This window comes from Protopterus annectens, chromosome 2.part0 (assembly GCF_019279795.1).
Source record: "Protopterus annectens isolate FY-2018-M chromosome 2.part0, PAN1.0, whole genome shotgun sequence".
NCBI lineage: Eukaryota > Metazoa > Chordata > Ceratodontiformes > Protopteridae > Protopterus > Protopterus annectens.
The window spans coordinates 837,345,802-837,366,719 of record NC_056728.1 but is presented as its reverse complement, the minus strand read 5'-3'; positions in this window follow the sequence as shown (position 1 = coordinate 837,366,719).

The window sequence follows — 20,918 nt, the reverse complement described above, 5'->3', positions numbered from 1 at the left end:
TCATACCATCTACTAAGAAGTAATCTCTGCATGACTTACAAAGCCATGTCTGACCCAGTTCTGTTAGAAGTGCTACATCTAAAGAAATTCCAAGCCCTCCACACCACAAGCTCTAGAGACCTCAACCTCATTACCACAATCAACAGAACATGCTGGAGGGATAGGTTCAAAACCCAGAGACTGCAAATGCTCTGGAATAGACTTCCCATACATGTCATGCAGAGCACCTCACTGGCCCTCTTCAAGAGAAATCTTGATGAATGGATGGAAAATAGAAAGTTCACTGGGGGATCACTCCAGTGGCTCTACTTGATAGAGGCACTGGGAACTAATGTCATGTGGCATGATGCCAGAGCACTTCTATGGGCTAGGCTTGTAAAGGCTCCAGAGACATTAGCCTAGCACACACCTATGAACACACCTATGAACCTATGAATCCTTGCCTAGTTTAAGTATGAAACAGACTATGGCACCTTTTTCAAGCAGGAGGAATATTATTTGCTGTGAGAATGCTATTTGTTAGTAAAAAAAAAAAACGGTTGATAAAGCTACTTTTCACCTTCAAGTACACTTCTCATGAAATCCTATCTGAGCTGGGTATTGTACCTTTTGATACAGATACAAGAACCAAATCTACTTCCTCTATTGTAGCAGGCCTCATAAGGGCCACTGCTTGATCATCTTCCACTTTAGACAACATTTTTCTAATTATAAATTAACTGAGGTTACCATGGGGGAAGTGATTCTGTCTTCCCTGAATATAACATCCCTCAAAAATCTGTAAGATGCCAGTAGGTGAAGTGATAGTCTCACCATTCTCTGTATGATGAATCTTACAGACAGCCCTGTTGGTCTGCGGGTGCATAAGTTTCAGCACCAAGAACCCATGATTAGGGTCATAGGATCATGGGAAGTTACTAGGCTATTGGCCCTGAGATCCTTACAAGCCTAGCCAATAGTTTAGCCCAATTTTAGACGAGTCAGCCCCCAAAGTCCCTGTCCAGCAGGGACATAGGTGGAATCCAAGGGGTGCATTTTCTGTTTCCCATCCAGTTATCCAGGTTGCACTTAAAAAAGCATCATGAGGTACTCAGCTTGATGTGGAGAGGTAGTCTGTTCCACAGATAGTGGAGTCTCTGGGACACAAATCTGTCCCACCAACAAGTCCTATTGATATCACAGACCAGGTTGAGGTTGCACGTACGAGTTACTCGAGTGCAGCTTGACTTGCAGATATGCAGCAGTCCCATCAAGATGGGGTCTGAGATTGCACTGTATGCCAAACAGAGGTCACCTCTGAGGAGTCTGTATGGAACTGATTACAGTCACAAGGCTTTTAGCCTATCTGTGTAGGGTAGATGTTTGATGCCCTGGATTCTCCTGGTGAGGAAATTATGTTGTCTCTCCATCTGCTGCATGCACTTTGTGATGTGCATGCCAAAGGGGGAGTTGTACTCAATAACTGGCCTTATAAGAGAAGACTACACGGATGTTATGAACTCTCTGTCCCTGGATGAGATACCCTTACTTATGAGGTGGGGCATGTAGAAAGCTTTCTGTACAACTGAAGCAACATGGTGGTCAACAGTCAGGTTGCTATCAACCTGGGTGAACAAATCACTCCCTACTGATTGTGTGCTTTGGATGTTGTTATTAATATGATAATATGTGGGGACGTCACTCTCCCCAAAGGGAATGAAGATGCATGTTTTGGCATTCAGTTTGGGGCCATGTTTCAGGCACTAGTCATTTGTTTGGGTGAGACCCACTTGGAGGATGTCCATATCACTTGGGGAATTGATGTCCACACCCAGCTTGCAGTCATCTGCAAACATGGTCAGCCATAACCCACTGGTTTTGGTCTGCACCTAGGAGAAGTATATCCCAAATAACAGAAGCCTCAAGACTGATCCCTGGGGTATGCCACTCGTTACAGGTCTACTGCTTGAGGTGGCTTCCCCTATTTTGATTTGGTGGGTTCTATCAGTCAGACAGTTTGCTACCCATCTGGTAACATATGTATTGATGCCCATTTGAGAGAGTTTATATATTATGCGTGAGTGGGGAATAATGTCAAAGGCTTTGACCACATCAAGCAGTGTGCACTGTCTTCCAGTCATCCATGGCTTTAGTGATTGTCTCAAAGAAGTTGACCAGGTTTAACAGACATGACCTCCCCTTAACAAAGCCAAACTGTGTGGGGTCAAGTGTTTGTAGGTTGCCAATGTCCCTGTTATTGAGGTCCATCATAATCCATTCCATGGCCTTGCAGATCAGGCTAGTTAGGCTGATGAGTCTATAATTTCCTGGATCAGTTGACGCTCCACCTCTGTGTAAAGGGATGACAATGGTTGTCCTCCACTCATCTGGGACAAAGCCTGTACTCAGGCTTTGGTTGAATAGGGTGCCTAATGGTGCTACAAGTTCATGCCTGAATTTATGTAGGATGCAACCGGGGATGTTATCAGGTCCAATGGAGGCTGTATTTGTTGCCTTTGAGAGGGCAGTGATGGCCTGTTCCCTAGGGATAAGGGATGGGGCTGGTACTGGGGATATCTTGATTTACTGATGGGGAGACAGAGGTTTGAAATTTTCACTGAATCTGTCAGCCAATAGATTGGCTATATCTACAGCATTTGTGTATGTGGTGTCCTTGACCACCAGTTCTGAACAGATCTGTGTGCGTCATTTAAGATTGCAGACATATGTGAAGAAGGCATTAAGATTATCTCTAGTAGATGTGGCCAATTTGGACTCAAAGTTGGCTTTAGAGTGTTTCACTAGTGCTCTTAATTGCTTGTTGAGGCTAAGGAGGGAATGCTTCCAACTGGGCATCTGCTCCTTCTTGGCCCTGGACAGCAATTTTTTCCTTTTGTTATATAGTTTATTTATTGCAGATGTCCACCCGACAGGTTTACTTTTCCTTGCAGAAGATGATTTTGTCCTGTTAGGTATTCCTGATTCCATGCATTTATATAAACAGTTGCATAGTACTCTGGTGTAGATTTGGACATTGGTGCCAGTTCCTACAGAGGAGGTAGCAATCACCTTTGGAGAAGCTTTTTTGTTTGACCCTAGCTGGGGGGTGTCAGGGGAGATTGTGACTTCAAAACTTTCTTCTTTATGGTCGGATCTTACCAGGGAGGATGATACTGTAGGGGTGCTGCAGTGGTTACTGATGTTGGTTAATACCAAATCCAAGATATTATCAACTGCTGTGGGGGTATCGACTAGCTGTTCCAAGGCACTTGCACTAATACAATTGAGTAATCCCTGGGCATTTGTGTTCTGGCATAAGAAGTTTTTCCAGTCTATTGTTTGGTAGCTAAAGTTACCCAGGATCAGGGTAAAGGTTGAATCTTGATAGATTTGAAGAGGTGCAGATAGGTGGAGTGGGCATCTTGAGTCAAATTTGGGGGCCTGTTGCTAGCTATGATTTGAATAGGGGTCTTGTCAACAGTTGACTGCATCTAGAGTGTCTCCTGTGTGTCATACTGTTTGACCAGCCTGGAGGTGTGTGTGTCTTTAATATATATATTGAAACTCCACCTCCTTTGGCTTTGCTGCCCACAGTTTGGGGTCTGAATGTATGATAGGATGAATAACCAAGTAAGGCTGGGATTTTCTCCACAGCTTTGAACCAGGTTTTTGTGACTGCACAAATGTCAGCATCTTCCAGGATTAAGAATGCTTGCAACGACTGCAGTTTCATGTTTAGACTCCTAGGGTTTAGCAGCATGACCTTTAATTTGTGTTTTGTTGAAGTTTTTATGTTGGTAGTACTGACATCATGACTCGTCCAAAAGAAGGCACTCTGGGGGAGGCAAGGGCCTTTGCCAGAAGCCTGAAACCCAAGTGAGACAGATGCAGGCCATCTCTAGCAAAGCAGTGTGGTCTGTCAATCATATCTTCCCAGGCTGTCAGGTACTGGATCCCAATTAAATGACACCAGAAACAAAGCCAATTGTTAAAGTCAGTCATTTTCTATTTATATTGAGGCACATTCTGGAATACGGTAGAATGCTACTTAAGGCTAGGGATATACCTGCCTCAGGCACATACTCAGTGAGCTCAGTCATGCCTCTCTTCATATAGTCCAGGAAGGTATGTCTCAAGTTGTTCACACCAAAATGGACTATGACAGAGTCATAACAGTACTTGTTAGGAGACCTGAGTGAGTGTGTGATATGGTGGATTTTGGCACCTGACAAACAACTAACCGTGACTTTCTCCTTATCCAGCCTGGTGAGATGCACATCTGTGTGTCTTATAATGGAGTCTTCTATGACTAATTTGTTGGGTTTATGGTTAGGCCTTAGTAGTTGCAAGACACAGGTGTGTGGACTATGCGTGGTATGTGGTGTGGATGGTTGTGGAGTTCACGTGTGTTTTTGCTTCTGAGGTCTCCTTTGCTTTGATTTGTTTTTGTTGAGAACCTCTCCATATGTGGGTGTGTGTTGTGTAGTTGTGGATGGTGTTGAGGTGTAGTGATTGTGTTGATAACCTTCTCAGTGCCAGATATACTAGCTTGTGAGGGAGAGAGCATAGACTATAGGTTCTGTATGTAATTACATCTCTCACAAATTGTGTTCCTAGGTGGTAGTAGTAGATGATTGTTCATGTACATGAGGCAGATGCTACATTGTCTCAGGATCTCCATATCAACCAGGCTGGCAGGAGAAACCACAGGAAATTGTCCATCCATATGTGTCAGAATCTGAGGCAGAGAGGCCAGGGAGAGCTAAGGGGTAGGCCCAAGTGCTTAAACCAAAACTAAGAGGCTTAGAATAACACTTAAGATTTAAACAGGCTATAAACAAGCAGTAATAAATGCAGCTCTGAATACTTCAAATTGAATACTTCAGAAAACAAGTAGCAGAAAAAGCAAGATGAAGTAACAGAGTAGGAGGAGAAAACACAATACTGTAAATGTGGCTGAATAAAGTTTTTTTTTTTTAGTAAAGTGGAAAGGAAGAAAGGAGGAACAGAAGATAATTCAAAGTTAAGAAACTAAGGGGTTGGTCTTCCCAAATTCTCTCTCTGTATTAAAAGAATGAGCTAATGAGACTGGACTGGGAGGAGTGAACCAGATCAAGTTTACGGTAGGGACAGGCAACTGCAAAGCCACCAAGTTTAAGAACAAGACAGCAATAGGGAGGGAGAGTGAGAAACTATGCTACAGCTACTAGCTACACTATCATAGGCAGAAAACACTACAGAAATGTTTATCACAGCAGAAAAACAGCAGTGAGACACTAAATTAAAGTTTTAAACAGAAAAAGGAGCAATGAAACTCTAGAAAATGGTTTTAACTGCAAAAAAAATAAGTTATATGATGCACTCCTTGGCAGGAAAATCAGAACAAACAAACAGATGCTTAACAAATGGAGAACATTTCCGGTTAATACCTTACACACAGTGAAACTAGCTAAAAAGATTTACAAACAGTGAGACAGTAACAAAAGTGATTAACAGGCTCAGTAAAGCAGACAATTGCAGTACAACAGTGCAGATTAGTTTATAGCAATAAAATACAGACAGTAAAAAGTAGGCAGCAGACAATAAAAAGTGCAATAAATGGTAAAAATAAGCAATAATTAGTACAAATAAGCAAGGAAACAGGATCATTGTTATATATCATAGATCAGAGTTGTGGTGAGTGCCCCTCCTCTGTTCAGCTCAGTGTGAATAAGCAGAAACCCCTCAAAGGTAGTTCTGAAATACCAGAAGGTACAAACCTGAAACAACTTAAAAAAGCTCAAAAGAACCAAAGAGTGCTTATGCTAAGCCTTAAACCAGCCAACCTTTACCAGCCAGTGGCCAATCAACACGATCCTCACACCAAAGAATGGCTGCTGCTAATCAAAGATGGCCTGGAAAATGTGCCCAGAACAAACAGCCACTGCAAACAAATAACCAGGCCCAGAGACATGTATGCTACAGGTACTAGCTACACTATTTTTAACAGACAACACTACAGAAATGTTTATCACAGCAGAAAAACAGCAGTGAGACACTAAATGAAAGTTTTAAACAGAAAAAGGAGCTAGAGAATGCTTTTAACTGCAAACAAAGGGAGTAAATTCAAATGACTTGACTTTAAAAAGGTATTTCACAAATTTCACCTTCTAATGTAAATAAGTATCCAGTGCCATTCTTTCTCTACAACCTATCAACTGTGATCTGCCTACCTACTAATAAATCTTGATATGTAAGCCCTCAAGAGAAGCTTAGGTTTTCATTTCAGTTTTAGACTCATTTTCCTTTGATATATTAACCATAGACATTTTTAGCAAATTACATAAGATATGTGAAGGAGGGGAAGAGGATATGAAAAAGTTTGATGTTTCTAAAGATGGGAAAGACTCAGAACGTTATTGCAATCAGCTTCTCCCCCTATTAAAAAAATGATATTCACCCTACATAATCTACGACATGGAAAGAATTCTAATTCCAAAGAGCTTACTACAAGTGAGCAGTCAGACTGACATTGGTAGGGTTTGCAAACTACTGAACAATACACATTTGTAGGAAATCTATCCTTGACTATGCTTTATGCCTAGGGGGAAAAACAGGTGTATCTGCAAATACAGATTCTCATCAAACAGAATAAATCAACCATCCTAGCATTAGAAGAGAAACTCTTTAGGTATCTTAAAAGAGTTGATGCTAGGGGTAGTCTGCTCCCTGATTGGGCCTCATCTCCAGTTGAAATGGTGTTCCAGTCCTCTGCACACAGAACTATTACATCTTATACTGCAACCAAGTCCTTAACCATTGCACCTAGGTCAGAAGTCTTTTCTACCTGGAAGGATATAAGTGTTAATTAGAGTAAAGAAACATCCACATTTCCAGATCTTTAAGAGAAAATGTCTGTCCCATCTATCCAACGTCTAGTAAGAGAGTTCCAAATAAGGCTGAGTATTTATCCCCTTCTACCCTCTGCATGAGGAATGGCCCTGTACGCTGTAGCCTCCTGTTTTCCATTTTGGCATGCTCCTGATAGTTCAGATGAGTTTCCTGAGGCATGGTTAGGTTTTTAATGTAGCAGAAAAGCGTATCTCTTTTAATGGAGTGTACACCTTTAATGTTCCATGACACTATTGTAAACCTAATGTGAGGATCCCTCTCTTTAGACCTGTCCAATTTAGCAACCACCTTTAAATATCTGAGCAGAGGTATGGGCAACATTAAAATTCTCTTTCTCCATATTCTGAAAATAAATGGGGCTAGATGTTTATTTAATATTTAGCTTAACAAGGAATACAATGCTGCATGTGCCTTACACCCAACGTATGTTTAAAATTTATAAACTGAAAACAAAAAAAAACAGTTTTGCACATCAACATTAACTAACTGACTAACATGCACTTAAGCAAATTAAACATTATTTCTGAATCCCTGCCTCTTCTGAGGAAGAGACATAGAGCTTTTATGCAGATGTGAAATAAATAAATGTGAGTCACAACCAATATGGGACAGGTACAACAGTTAGGAAGCAAAATATACAAAACAAAAGAACAGACCACTCTTTAGCAGCATACCCCAGCACTCCTACCCCGTCCCCTTTACCATATACTATTACAAAGCATTGCTGGACTACAGTGATTGCAATGAAAGCATAAAGCAGCACCTGTGCATAAACAAAGAGAAGAAGATAAAAATAAAATGATGTCTGCTCTAATATTACCTACCCTGCCCAACTTATAGAAGCCTTTTCTGCTCCTTCTCCTTACTGAAAGAGACTGAAATGGACTTCATCTAGCTGAAGCAGACACCATAAACTCTACAAGTTATGGTAAAGCCATGTGCATGCTAAGCATGTTGCCTAGCATAAGTTATAGGTTAGTACTAGGCTATCTGTCCTTACAAGCCATTTTATGCTTAACCAATTACCCCTTGTAAGGCTCAAACCCTGCATCTTGGGTTTGTAAGTCAAACACTTTAACCATTAGGCTACCCTCCTAACCCCTTAAGTTAACTGGGAAGCTTGCCATTCTTAATATATCAGACCTCCCTCCATCAATTTACCCAATCAAAAAACAGCATCTGTTGGCATGGGCATGAACATCTTTGAGTTTGAGGGCTAATCAGAATTAAATTCTAGAGAAAGTGAAATAGTATGACAGTTTATACAATCCAGCTCTTCACCTGAGTTGCCATGGACATAGATGGCTTTTAAATTATTGTGCACACCCTACCTTAACCCAGAAAATCAAGACACAGTAAATAGAAACATACTATATGTATATAGTAATCATAATCTCCAGCAGTTTTTTTACAGCCATTTACTGATTGCAGTACAGAAGCCAAGCAAAGTATCAGTCTGTCTAACAGCTTTCAAAGCATTTCTGGTCACTGATGCTGCTGTCTGATCCACCAGTCTCTTCTTGAATAATGGCAAAGGCTCAGGAGGAGAAGAAGGGACAACTAAGGGAGATAGTGAGATTGCCACCCCTAATATTAAAGCTCCAGGTTCCTCAGAGTCCATAGCAGAATTTGTTGGACATTACATCCATGGTAACAGAGCAGGCTTCCTCTGGTCTGGCCAGCATAGTACTTAAACCTTCAGTTGGACAGGATACAACAACTGAAACTTCTAACCCTTTTCTCTTGCTAACTTCATAAGTGACCTTAAAGCTTCTGTATTAACATGCATCCATTGATGAACTCCTGATCACTTTAAATTATGTGATTATCAATTTGTACAGACTTTCTTAGGGTCTAAATAGAAAACATACTTGATCCCTTAATGCAAAGGTAGTGAATCTGACAAAAAACAGTGTGGGGGAGTGAGCCTTGACTGCTTGAGAAACAAGTATTTTATGCACTCATTCAATTGCAATAGACTTTTTAGGGAGGCCAATCACTCTACATTTTATTCTGTTTGAAAGTGCAGCAGTCCTTTGCCTCGAATTACCCCAGCACCCTGCTGAAGCAAATATTTTTGCCCTGGGCTTGATCTTCTTGATGTCTAGCCTCAAATAATTGCATCTTAGTTTCAATATTGGCAAGCCCCTGAAGTTGCCTCAGAAGTGTCTATTTCTATAATGTGGTTAGAATGGGATGATAAGGCTTGCTCACTCTCATTCCATCCATCTTCCATCTTTTCTATTTAGGAATTTAATGCAATATTAATTTCCTTGAGCTCATTCATTACTGACTCAAGTTTCAAATCTGAGACTAGATTATTTTGTTCTGTTGGATTAAAAGTAGTCTGGGATGCTTAAATCAGTAGTGAAGTTGTGATCAGCATGTGATGAAAAATGCATGCTCTGTTGCTGCTGAGATAGAAAGACAGAACCTTTCTTTTTAATCTGTTTCTTTTGGATCTTGTAAAAGCAAAGCAAGACCAATACACGTTCTGTTCACTTAGATGACTGCCCATATAAAGGTTATCCTAGTCCAGTAAAAATTATGTGTGGAGGGTGAAGCTCAGACAGCAAAAGCAGGGAGATACTACATTTTCTCCATCTTAACTGAAAGTCCATTGCCTAACTATTCTTAAGGCTGGCACCTGTGACATATGTTAGTTTCTGAAAGGCACTGTAGCTAGGATGAAGAGTGCTAGACATATATATGTACCACAAGTATTTGAAGACTATATATTCCTGTAGAACATGTTCACCAGGATCTTTGCACTGTCACAATGAACACAGTAATAAATAACTATCTCCTAGTTGGTCCAATTATGGTCAATCACAGTTTCATAATCACCATCCTTCACTCACACTGTGTAATGGGAGCTGATGTTGCTAAATATAGCAATATACTGTTGAGCAAATCCTGCCATAATAATGAGCACCATGCCTATCTGCAGAATGGATTTTTCCCATGTACTTTGATCTACTGCCACTGTTTCGTTGTATATGTTTATACTTACATATCATTATAGCCTCATTTGGGTATGTGCCTTAATATGCATGCCATTATGCGGTCACTTGCACATGTGGTTTGATGTGCTTCATTCCCACAACCATGATGTACTCCATTTTTATAACCACACATTGTCACTAACCATACAGGTTAGCACTGCATACTGTACAATTTTGCTTAAATCCCACTCTATATGTGCTGTGTCTTCTGTGGGGGCTATTACTATTTCTTCTTCATCTCACACTGAATTGGTTTGTTCCAAGCAACTCAAGTTATTTATTTTTTAAAATGAGGTAGTTTGTTTAATTTCAAATAATGATTCATATATCAGCTGTCCTTTAATGTAACAAAAGGTTAAGAAAACATTACTTCTCACTTCCCTATAGCCAAACAGACCCTTTCCAAATCAGACAATATTCCACCATAAATACAGAATATAATTCAGAATCGGACAACATCAGTAAAAATACAAGTCCTTCAATCAATAAATTTAAATAATATTAGTGAAGCAACATAATCAAATATAGAAATAACAAAATAGCTGCAGTCCATATTTTCACAATTCTCCACTATTATATACATTTTTTGTTGCATTCCAACATGAAGCACATCATCTAGATGTGAAAGTAAAGGATTCCGAGAAAAGTTTAAAGCAACTTCTATCTCGAGTTAACTGTCTTTGACTGCAGATCATAAAGACAATAACCGTAGGTTTATTAGAAATCCTGAACACTTGGACTGTGTGACATCTCAAAAACAGGTCTTTTATTCTGTGCTATCTTCTTATAATTATTTATAATGAAAAAAATAAACCACAATATCTCCTTTGCTAGTTCACTGCTTCAGATAGATTTAGTTCACCATGTCACAACTTCTAAACTCCATTCTAATATGACAGTTGTAGTTAAATGTATTTCATGAACTCATAAGAATTCAATGCAGATAGAAACCATTAAAACTAGAAAACTACTGGTTAATCAAGCTACAAATCAATCTTTCTGGATCCCTAGTCTGAAGTGGTTATATGCAGGGGAGAGATTCTGGGCACATAATAGCTATGCAAGATGCAGTGAAGATTTACCCAGCAGCTCACCAGTTTAAATATGTCTTATGTGTTTTGTTTGCCTTTGGGAATTAATTCTGAGCTTCAAGCCATGAGTCTCTTTAACTAGACATGGCCCAATGCTCCAATGTCCTAATGCTTGGGGAAATGTTTACAAACCTTCTACAATTCCATAATGAAGACTCAAAATATAAGCTTAACTGTATTACCCAAGATATTGACACAGTAAGTACTTAAGCAAACAAACAAACCCTATGCACACCTAGATAAATGCATTGATCCAAACAAAATGTTAAAGGCAACCCAGACTGGTAATCCACATGTATAAATAAAAATACAATCCAATAAAAAGTTTCTTAAACTGTACAGTAAAACAAAAATCTCATCTCAAGGTTATCATTAAGAATGTATCAAAGGAATTAAAAAACACCATCAGGAGTAGAAAGGCATCCCATGAACTTAGACTAGCATCAGAAGCTAAAGACAGTTACAAATTATTCTTTGCTTACATTAACAGACTAAGGAATAACACCCAACATTGTTTGTGATGTATCTTCCTAGGCATGTCAAGCAACTGAAAAGACCCCAACAGTTCCTAACAAAAAGATCACAGGCTTAAAAGACAAGAGCTATTAGGAGAGGCTGGAAGCACTATCCTTTATTCAGTGTCCCATAGACTCCTTAGAAGCAATTTGTGCCTAGCATTTCTGACCACTAGGGATCCAGTAGTCCAAGAACTTTTATAACACCACAAAGTCAACAGTCCCACTACCATTCGAACCAAGGCTCTAAACCCGCATCATCAGATAAACAAAATGAGATGGAGAGACAGATTTGTTACTCAGTTCTCATCTGTTTTCTGGAACAAACTTCTACACCAAGTTAAGCAGTGTAACTCACTACAGGGGATTCAATAAACCCTACAGTAATTTTTCACCATGTGTCCATCGGGTCTATATTATATTTTCAAAAGTTTCAAACATCGAACACCATATGGTCAACACCATATGAGCGGTTTGAAATTTTGAAAATATAATAAAAAAATAAAAATAAATAAATATACTTACCCCCGCTACTTAAATATTCCTACCCCAAGATCACACTGCATTGAAGTAAAGAGAAAATATTCCCTACTGCGATTTCCATGTTACGCTCGCAACATTTCAACATTTCGACGAATCGGGTTCTCTCAATACGTGTTTGCCATTTACAATTTTCGATCACGTGATAGGAACCCGTGTCCATCATGGTGCGATGCACACACAGCCACAGAAAGTTTTAGATTCAGTAAGCGCCATGTAAGGGTGCACACCCCTGCACAAACCAGGTAAACACCGAGGTATACTAATTGCAGCATAAGTAGCTAAATTGCATGCTAATTAACCAGTCCAGCATAGTGGAGATATTCAGTAAGCTATAAAGCATCCATGTAGATTCTGTGCTGGTTTGTCCTGCATATTACAAAACTTTTGGAATACAGCCAAGGAAAGGACGCAAGATAGACAGAACAATGTCAACTGCTGCATTAATAAGGCAAGTCCTGAACCTGGAGTGCAATGTGCAATAATAGGAATGAGGGGCATATCTTTGTATCACACTAATAGAGTAACATATCTTTGTTTGTGCCATAACAGTGACTCACCTATGCTGCCCCCCTCCCCAAAAAAGAACAGGAAAATGACACAATTTGCTAACAAACCCTCTTTGAAATGCTAAAAGCTCTATTAAACTAGCTGTAGCTGAAACATTTGTACATATTTATCATACAGCATTCCATTTTCATGCACTGGCCTTCATGTATACCTCTGAAATGGCTTGGCAAACAAGCTCATGCCATCAGCACACTTCTAACTAATGTATACAGATAAAAGTGTAAAAGCCCATGCTTCAGATATTTCTTAAATATATTCCAGCATATGTAGTATGTAGCTGACCAAATGGAAACATACCTTCTGAAGTGCAGTACTTTTAACCCATAATGGATAAGAAACATTGCGAATACAATTTTGAGAAATCCACTTTATGTTGGTAAGTTGTATGCAAAGTTCTAGACGTCAGTCACTGTAGCAGTAACACTGCTTTTCTTTTTGGCCTCTGGGTCAGCATACAGCTGCAGCACCACCACATCACAATGTATGGCTGTCTGAAGTATGTGGACTTGATGGCTGACCTGTGAAGAGCATGAAAAACATCAGGGTATATAGTAATGTTAATGTAGAGTTGCTGCTACACTAGACCAAATGATAACTTCTACATGTAAACATCAATGCACCTTGCAAAAAAGTTAATACTGTCTCAGGACTGTAGATGAACACTACACTAGCTAAAGATCAACCAGGTTTGTTAAGGATAATTCAGCCTTCAACTGCAGTCAACTACACTACAAGGTGTCTTACAGTATGACTTAGATTTTCATGCATTTAAACACTGAAAGAACTGGAGTGTTTTGTGGGTGTGGCCCATCTGTGGGCATGGCTCAAATAGGGGTGTTCCTTGAGTTTGGTGTGGGTGGGGCTTAATGGGGTGCCGCAGCACTACTTCGCCTAGGGCGCCGTTTCAGCTAAGGCCAGCCCTGGATATATCCTTAAGAAATAACATTATGTGCAGTCTTCGCAAAATAAACAAGTGTCCCTACCATCAGTTTGCCTAGCTACATGATTGCCTTTCAGTGGTGTAGATTCAGGACTGTTAGCACACTGTAGTTGCAAATGAGGTGTGAACTTACTAGAATTGCTGAATCCCAAAATGTTGGATCTGTGTAAGAGATGTAAGCATAGTGCAGGCACTCCCACAGTGTTTGTTTTTAATGGATTGCAAGTGTGACTGATTAGTATTTGGGAGAGAGAAAACATAACAGCACTGCAGGTGCCTTACTTCCACTGGGTCAGGTTAGATCTACAAAGTGTTAGATGTAAGGCTAGAAATGTTAGTAAGTAGCACACAAGTCACAGGTTGCGTTTCTTAACATCCAACCTGCCCTTCATTTGTTGGCAGCTGCATATGATATTAATTATTTCCACGTAATATCCTCACACATCTTAAGGCCAATGATATAGAATGGCTTACACACACTGCATGTCTCAGAATACTGCTCAGATAAATGAAGAATGGCCAAAAAAGACACAAATGTAAGACAGAGCTGTATATTTGCAAGCAATAATCATTAGAGGTTGTGTGATTACTAGGTGCACTAGATCTAAAAATAATACATGTACAACTAATACTTGTATGGTTTGATAGCACTGTAGATGCTGTTGCAGTTGGTTGTCTGCATCTTGAGTTAAGTACTTTGCTGCAAAGCTGTTTGTGTGGCAAATAGGGATAAGGCATCCATCCTGTGCTCTGAAGGTGCATTGGAGTAAGAGTTCAAATCCAGACCTAAGTATTAATATATCATGTGCAATAACATTTTCTATTCTGTATGTCATAAATTGCTTTTCCTCATTTCAACTACCTCTCCCTTTTCTTTATTTTTTCTTTCCTTTTTTTTTTTATATTGACCAGTGTTTGCTTGATGCACCTCAAAGCGCAAACAGTGGAAACCAAGAAAAATGAATGTCAGGTTTGGTTGTGCTTATCTGGTTTGCAAGAAGCACAAGGGTGCACAAACTGGAAAACTGGCCCACCCAGGAGGCAGACAGGACGCAGACAGCAGAAAATAGAAACTGAATGCATTCAGTTAATACTACTGGGCATTGCGCAAACCTGGTAAGTGACATTGTACTGCTGTTAACAACAAGAACTTAAGAATGATTACTAAAATAGGGAATGCTGTGTAACAAGTCTTTTGGCAGCAGGTACTAAGTGTAGGGCTTTTTTTCCTGATACTACATGGGCGACTGTCCGAATTTCTGCTTCTTAACTGTTTAAAGTTGTTTTTGCATCTGCACTTTTAAAGTTTGCCCTGTTTGTTGCATTTACCTGTTGAGGCTACACACTCAAGTGCGCTAGCCTGTGTTACATATTTATTGCACTTTCCTGCTGTTTGTTGCAATATATATATATATATCATTGTTTCCCATCTTTCCTTACCTAGAGTAGTCCAAATACAGGCTTTGCTGTATTCTGGACTTTTGGAAAGTTCCTGTGTTGCCCATTTCCTTTCTTGGATAAAGGGAGGCTTCTTTGTTCACCAGTGGCAGTGGGGAGCTTAGAGTAGCCTATCTACCCCTGGAGGAGTGTTCCCAGCACAAGAATCTGGTAGTCTACTGGCCGTTTTGGGCCAATTTCTAGCTCTTTCAAGTCCCCCTGTATAAAACCCGCTTTGGCGCAGTTTTTGCACTTGTTACTACTCAGCCAAGCTCCTTGTGGTCCTGCAGAGAGGTGCTAGCAGCAGAGAGGCTAAAAGAGTGACTGCTAACCTGATAAAAGTGTTTTTTTCCTGCTACTACCTGGGCGACTGTCCGATCTAGCTAAACTGCAAGTAATTCTGCTTCTTGAACTGTTTTAAACTGTTTAAAGTTGTTTTTGCACCTGCACTTTTAAAGTTTGCCCTGTTTGTTGCATTTACCTGTTGAGGCTACACACTCAGGTGTGCTAGCCTGTGTTACATATTTATTTCACTTTCCTGATGTTTATTGCAAAAAAGAAAAAATAATTATCCTTGTTTCCCATCTTTTCTGACCTAGAGTAGTCCAAATACAGGCTTTGCTGTATTCTGGACTTTTGGAAAGTTCCTGTGTTGCTCATTTCTTTTCTTGGATAAAGGGAGGCTTCTTTGTTCACCACTGGCAGTGGGGAGCTTGGAGCAGCCTATCTATCCCTGGAGGAGTGTTCCCAGCACAATAATCTGGTAGTCTATTGGCCATTTTGGGCCAATTTCTAGCTCTTTCAAGTCCCCCTGTATAAAACCCGTTTTAGCGTGGCTTTGCGCGATTTTGTGCATAGTGCAGCATCACTGGGTTTAAATCATTCTCGGCTCCACAAAGTCTGCTCTTCACTTTTTCCCTTAGAACTGATCTAGTTCTCATAATAAACACCCTATTCCCACTCTAAAGCCTGGCACTTGCTCACTAAAGCAATTATATAAGTCAGCACTAAAAAATTAAAAGCACTACACCCTCAGAAACTCCCCTTAAGTACTTTGTTCCCCATTGGCCCTTTTTTTCAATTATGAAGGAATTCCCAATACTATTCTAGCATGTCCAAAGGTCAGTTGCCAATCTCCTCTCCGGTCCAGCTGGTGAATCTGGGAATCTTGAGGCAATGTTATAACTGCCTCATGTACACAGACAACCCTCTCCTCCTCACAACAAATTCCAACACATGTGAGAGATGCAACCATATAGCCAAACTGAAGGATAAGCTCTCTCAACTCAGTACTGGCGTAACCAGTCAGGAGGAGAAGGAAACCACACTCACTACAATTCCAGTCTCACATAGACCTACCACGACAGCAAACCAAACACATAAACACACAAAAACATACTCAGAGGCTCTAAATAAAAATCTGCCTAAGCAGCAGAGACCTCCAAAGCAGACACCCAAGCAACCGCTACCCCAAAGCAAAACACGTGCAACACATAGCTCACAAAGCCAGTGTGCTGAACAGTCACAGCCCTTAAGGCTAAACAACACACCTGATACACTTGTAATAGGTGATTCTATCGTCAGGCACACTGACGTCCCGCTCACCAGGCTGAACAAGGAGAAGGTCATGGTGAGCTGCCTGTCAGGTGCTAGGATCTGCCACATAACACAAGCACTCAGGTCACTCCAAGGTAAGTACAAATATGACTCAGTCATCGTCCATGCTGATGTGAATGACCTGAGACGTACCTCCCTGAACTACATGAAAAGAGACATAGAGGAGCTCTCTGAGCATGTAGCCCAGGCCGGTATGATCCTGACCTTGAGTAGCATCTTACCCTCACCAAGAAAGATGCCACAGTATGAAGACAAGATGATCAATTTCAACAATTGGCTTAACTATTGGTGTCATTCAAAGGGGATCCAATGCCTGTCTGCCTGGGATGACATGCTCGACAAGCTACGATGCTTCGCTAGGGATGGCTTGCACCTGTCACCCCTGGGCGTTCGGATATTGGCAAAGGCTCTTGCCACCCCCATAGTGCATTTTTTAGGCAAGGCTCAAAAGACAAACCCACCTCCATAGGTATCACAAGGGATAAGAAACTAAGAGTAATGCTACTCAACGCCAGAAGTCTAAACCTCAAGATGCACACACTCAAAACTCTCCTTAGCATGGAGAACATCGATATCTGTGCAGTAACAGAAACCTGGTTCAAGGCTCCCGAGAGCACCCCACCACTACCAGGTTATACCTCATATCATGTTTTTCAGCCCCAAAACTTGGACCAAACCATAAAAGTAGGGGGAGTATCAATATTTGTCAAAGATACCCACACCTCCAGGTTGGTGGCACAGCACAAAGCATCAGAGACTATCCATGTGCAACTAACAGTGGGTAAAACTGCCTTCCAGTTTATAGCCTGCTACAGACCACCCTCCCAAACCCAGGAACCCCACTCGGCCTTCCTGAGAACACTGGAAAATATGAAGGTCTCTCCAAACACCATTATATTGGGCGACTTCAACTACCCTAACACAGACTGGGAGCATTACTCTAGCTTCAACACCCTAGCCCAAAGGTTCCTAGAATTTATAAACTTAAATGCTATGGAACAACTTGCTGCCACTCCCACAAGAGGGGAAAACATACTGGACCTGATCATCACCAACATGGGGACTCTATGCTCCAGACCAGAAGTGTATCCCTCACTGGTAAGATCAGACCATAAACTAATCTCACTAGATATTCACATCCCGACCCCAGCCCCTGCCCAGAAAACCACAGTGAAAACTTCTCTAAAGCAAATTTCACACTCCTCAAAACCAAGGTGGAATCCTTCAAAGCCCCCAGGCCTGTGGAAAATATGGCCCAGACCGCAGAATCCTTTATAAACGCATTCTATGAACACCTTCAGGAATGCATGGATCATGCAATCCCAAATAAAACCAAGACCCAGTCCTCCAAGGTTAGGCATCTTGTCTGGTGGACCCCAGCCATAAACAAACTATACAATAGAAGGAGGAAGCTACTACATGATAGAGCAAAATCCCAAAAAGGGAAGGCATCTCTGATCAGTATTAGCAAAAAACTATGGGCACTCATAAAATCGTCTAAGGCCAGCTTCGAGAGAAAAATTGCACAGGACACTAAGGATAATCCCAAGGCTTTCTTTAGTTATGTTAGGAACCTGGGTGGGAATTCCCAGATATGCTCAGAATTAGTCCAAAATGACAAAAAATACAACGAGCCCACAGACATTGCCAACATCCTAGCTGACAGGTTCAGAGCAAACTTCCCCCCCCCCCTTCCCCACCAAAAGGGCAAATATCTATCCCAGCAGAGTGCTGCCCTCCTTGGCATCTCAGATGCTCAGGTAAGAGCCGCCCTCTCCAAAGCAAAAAGCACAGCATCAATGGGACCAGACGGTGTTCCGGGCTGCGTCCTACATGAACTCCAAGAAGAACTAAACCCAAACATAAAACTACTGTTCAATCTCAGCCTTACTACAGGATATGTACCCAAAGAGTGGCGTACAGCAACAGTGGTCCCTCTCCACAAAGGTGGTGCCTCAAGGGATCCTGAAAACTATCGCCCCATAAGCCTGACTAGCTTGGTCTGCAAAGCTATGGAAAGGATCATCATGGACCTCATAAATAAAGATATTGGGGACCTACAGACACTGGATCCTACCCAGTTCGGCTTTGTTAAGAGCAGATCCTGCCTCTTAAACCTGGTCGATTTGTTTGAAACAGTCACCAAGGCCATTGACGAGGGGAAGGTGGTCCACACAACCTACCTGGACCTTGCAAAAGCCTTCGATACAATACCCCACTCGGGCATTATAGATAAGCTCACCAGCTTAAATATAAACCCCTATGTCACTAGATGGGTTGCAAACTGGCTCAAGGACAAAACCCACATGGTTAGAATTGCTGGAGCCATGTCAGACTCCAAACCAGTTACAAGTGGCATCCCACAAGGCTCAGTCCTGGACCTCTCTTGTTCGGTATATATTTCTCAGAGGTACAAGCTGACACAGAAGGACTGTGGCTGACCAAGTTCGCAGATGACTGCAAACTGGGTGCCATAATCGACTCTCCAGCTGACACAAGCATCCTACAAAAGGGCCTCATAGAAACAGACAACTGGTGTCAGAGCCATGGCCTCAAGCTAAACACCAAAAAGTGTATAGTCATCCCCTTTGGCAAAAACAAAGTGCCCACAAATTACCACATAGGTGGTAATCCATTAAGTATGGAAGAAGTACTTAGGGACCTGGGTACCCAAGTTGATAGCAATCTCTCATTTGACAACCATGTGGCCAAAGTGGTTAGAAAAACATTTTATATAGCCCACCTAATCATGAAGGGATTCACATCTAGATCAGGGAGCTCATCGTGCCTCTTTACTTGTCCCTCATCAGGCCCATAATTGAGTACAATGCCCTTTTTGGGATGTACCTTACCAGACACCTGCAGCAATTGGAAAAACCCCAAAAGTACCTCACCAAGAGGATCAAAGGGCTCAAACAGATGCCATATGCTGCCCAGTTAAAGAAACTTCAGCTCTACTCAGTGGCATACCGCCTGCTCAGAGACGATCTGTGCCTGATGTATAAAGCTATGTCCAACTCGGAATTAATGAACATGCTGCACCTCAGAAAATCCAAATCCCATTGAGCTACGCACTCGAGAGACTTGAACCTCAGCACTGAAATAAATAGGACATGCTGGAGGGACAGATTCATAACCAGAGGCTCCCTTCACTCTGGAATAAAATCCCAGTCCAGGTTAGGCAGAGTCCCTCATTGACTCTCTTCAAGAGGAATCTTGATGAGTGGATGGGAGATTGTAGGTTTACCCCGGGTATCACTTCTGTGTCACTGTTAGACAGAGGCAGAGTATACTAACCTCAAAAAAGGGCATAGCAAAATCCATTTAAAATGGGTGGCGAAAGCCAAACACATTCTGGCTAGGCTTATAAATGCCCTAGGGCAGATAGTCTAGTATGAACCTATGAACCTATGAACCTATGAACTGGGAAGCTTGCCATTCTTAATATATCAGACCTTCCTCCATCAAGTTATCCAATCAAAAACCAGCATCTGTTGGCATGGGCATGAACATCTTTGAGTTTGAGGGCTAATCAGAATTAAATTCTAGAGAAAGCGAAATAGTATGCCAGTTTATACAATCCAGCTCTTCACCTGAGTTGCCATGGACATAGATGGCTTTTAAATTATTGTGCACACCCTACCTTAACCCAGAAAATCAAGACACAGTAAATAGAAACATACTATATGTATATAGTAATCATAATCTCCAACAGTTTTTTTACAGCCATTTACTGATTGCAGTACAGAAGCCAAGCTAAGTACCAGTCTGTTTAACAACTTTCAAAGCATTTCTGGTCACTGATGCTGCTGTCTGATCCACCAGTCTCTTCTTGAATAATGGCAAAGGCTCAGGAGGAGAAGAAGGGACAACTAAGGGAGATAGTGATATTACCACCCCTAATATTAAAGATCCAGGTTCCTCAGAGTCCATAGCAGAATTTGTTGGACATTACATCCATGGTAACAGAGCAGGCTTCCTCTGGTCTGGCCAGCATAGTACTTAAACCTTCAGTTGGACAGGATACAACAACTGAAACTTCTAACCCTTTTCTCTTGCTAACTTCATAAGTGACCTTAAAGCTTCTGTATTAACATGCATCCATTGATGAACTCCTGATCACTTTAAATTATGTGATTATCAATTTGTACAGACTTTCCTAGTGTCTAAAGTAGAAAACATACTTGATCCCTTAATGCAAAGGTAGTAAATCTGACAAAAAACAGTGTGGGGAAGCGAGCCTTGAGTGCTTGAGAAACAAATATTTTATGCACTCATTCAATTGCAATAGACTTTTTAGGGAGGCCAATCACTCTACATTTTATTCTGTATG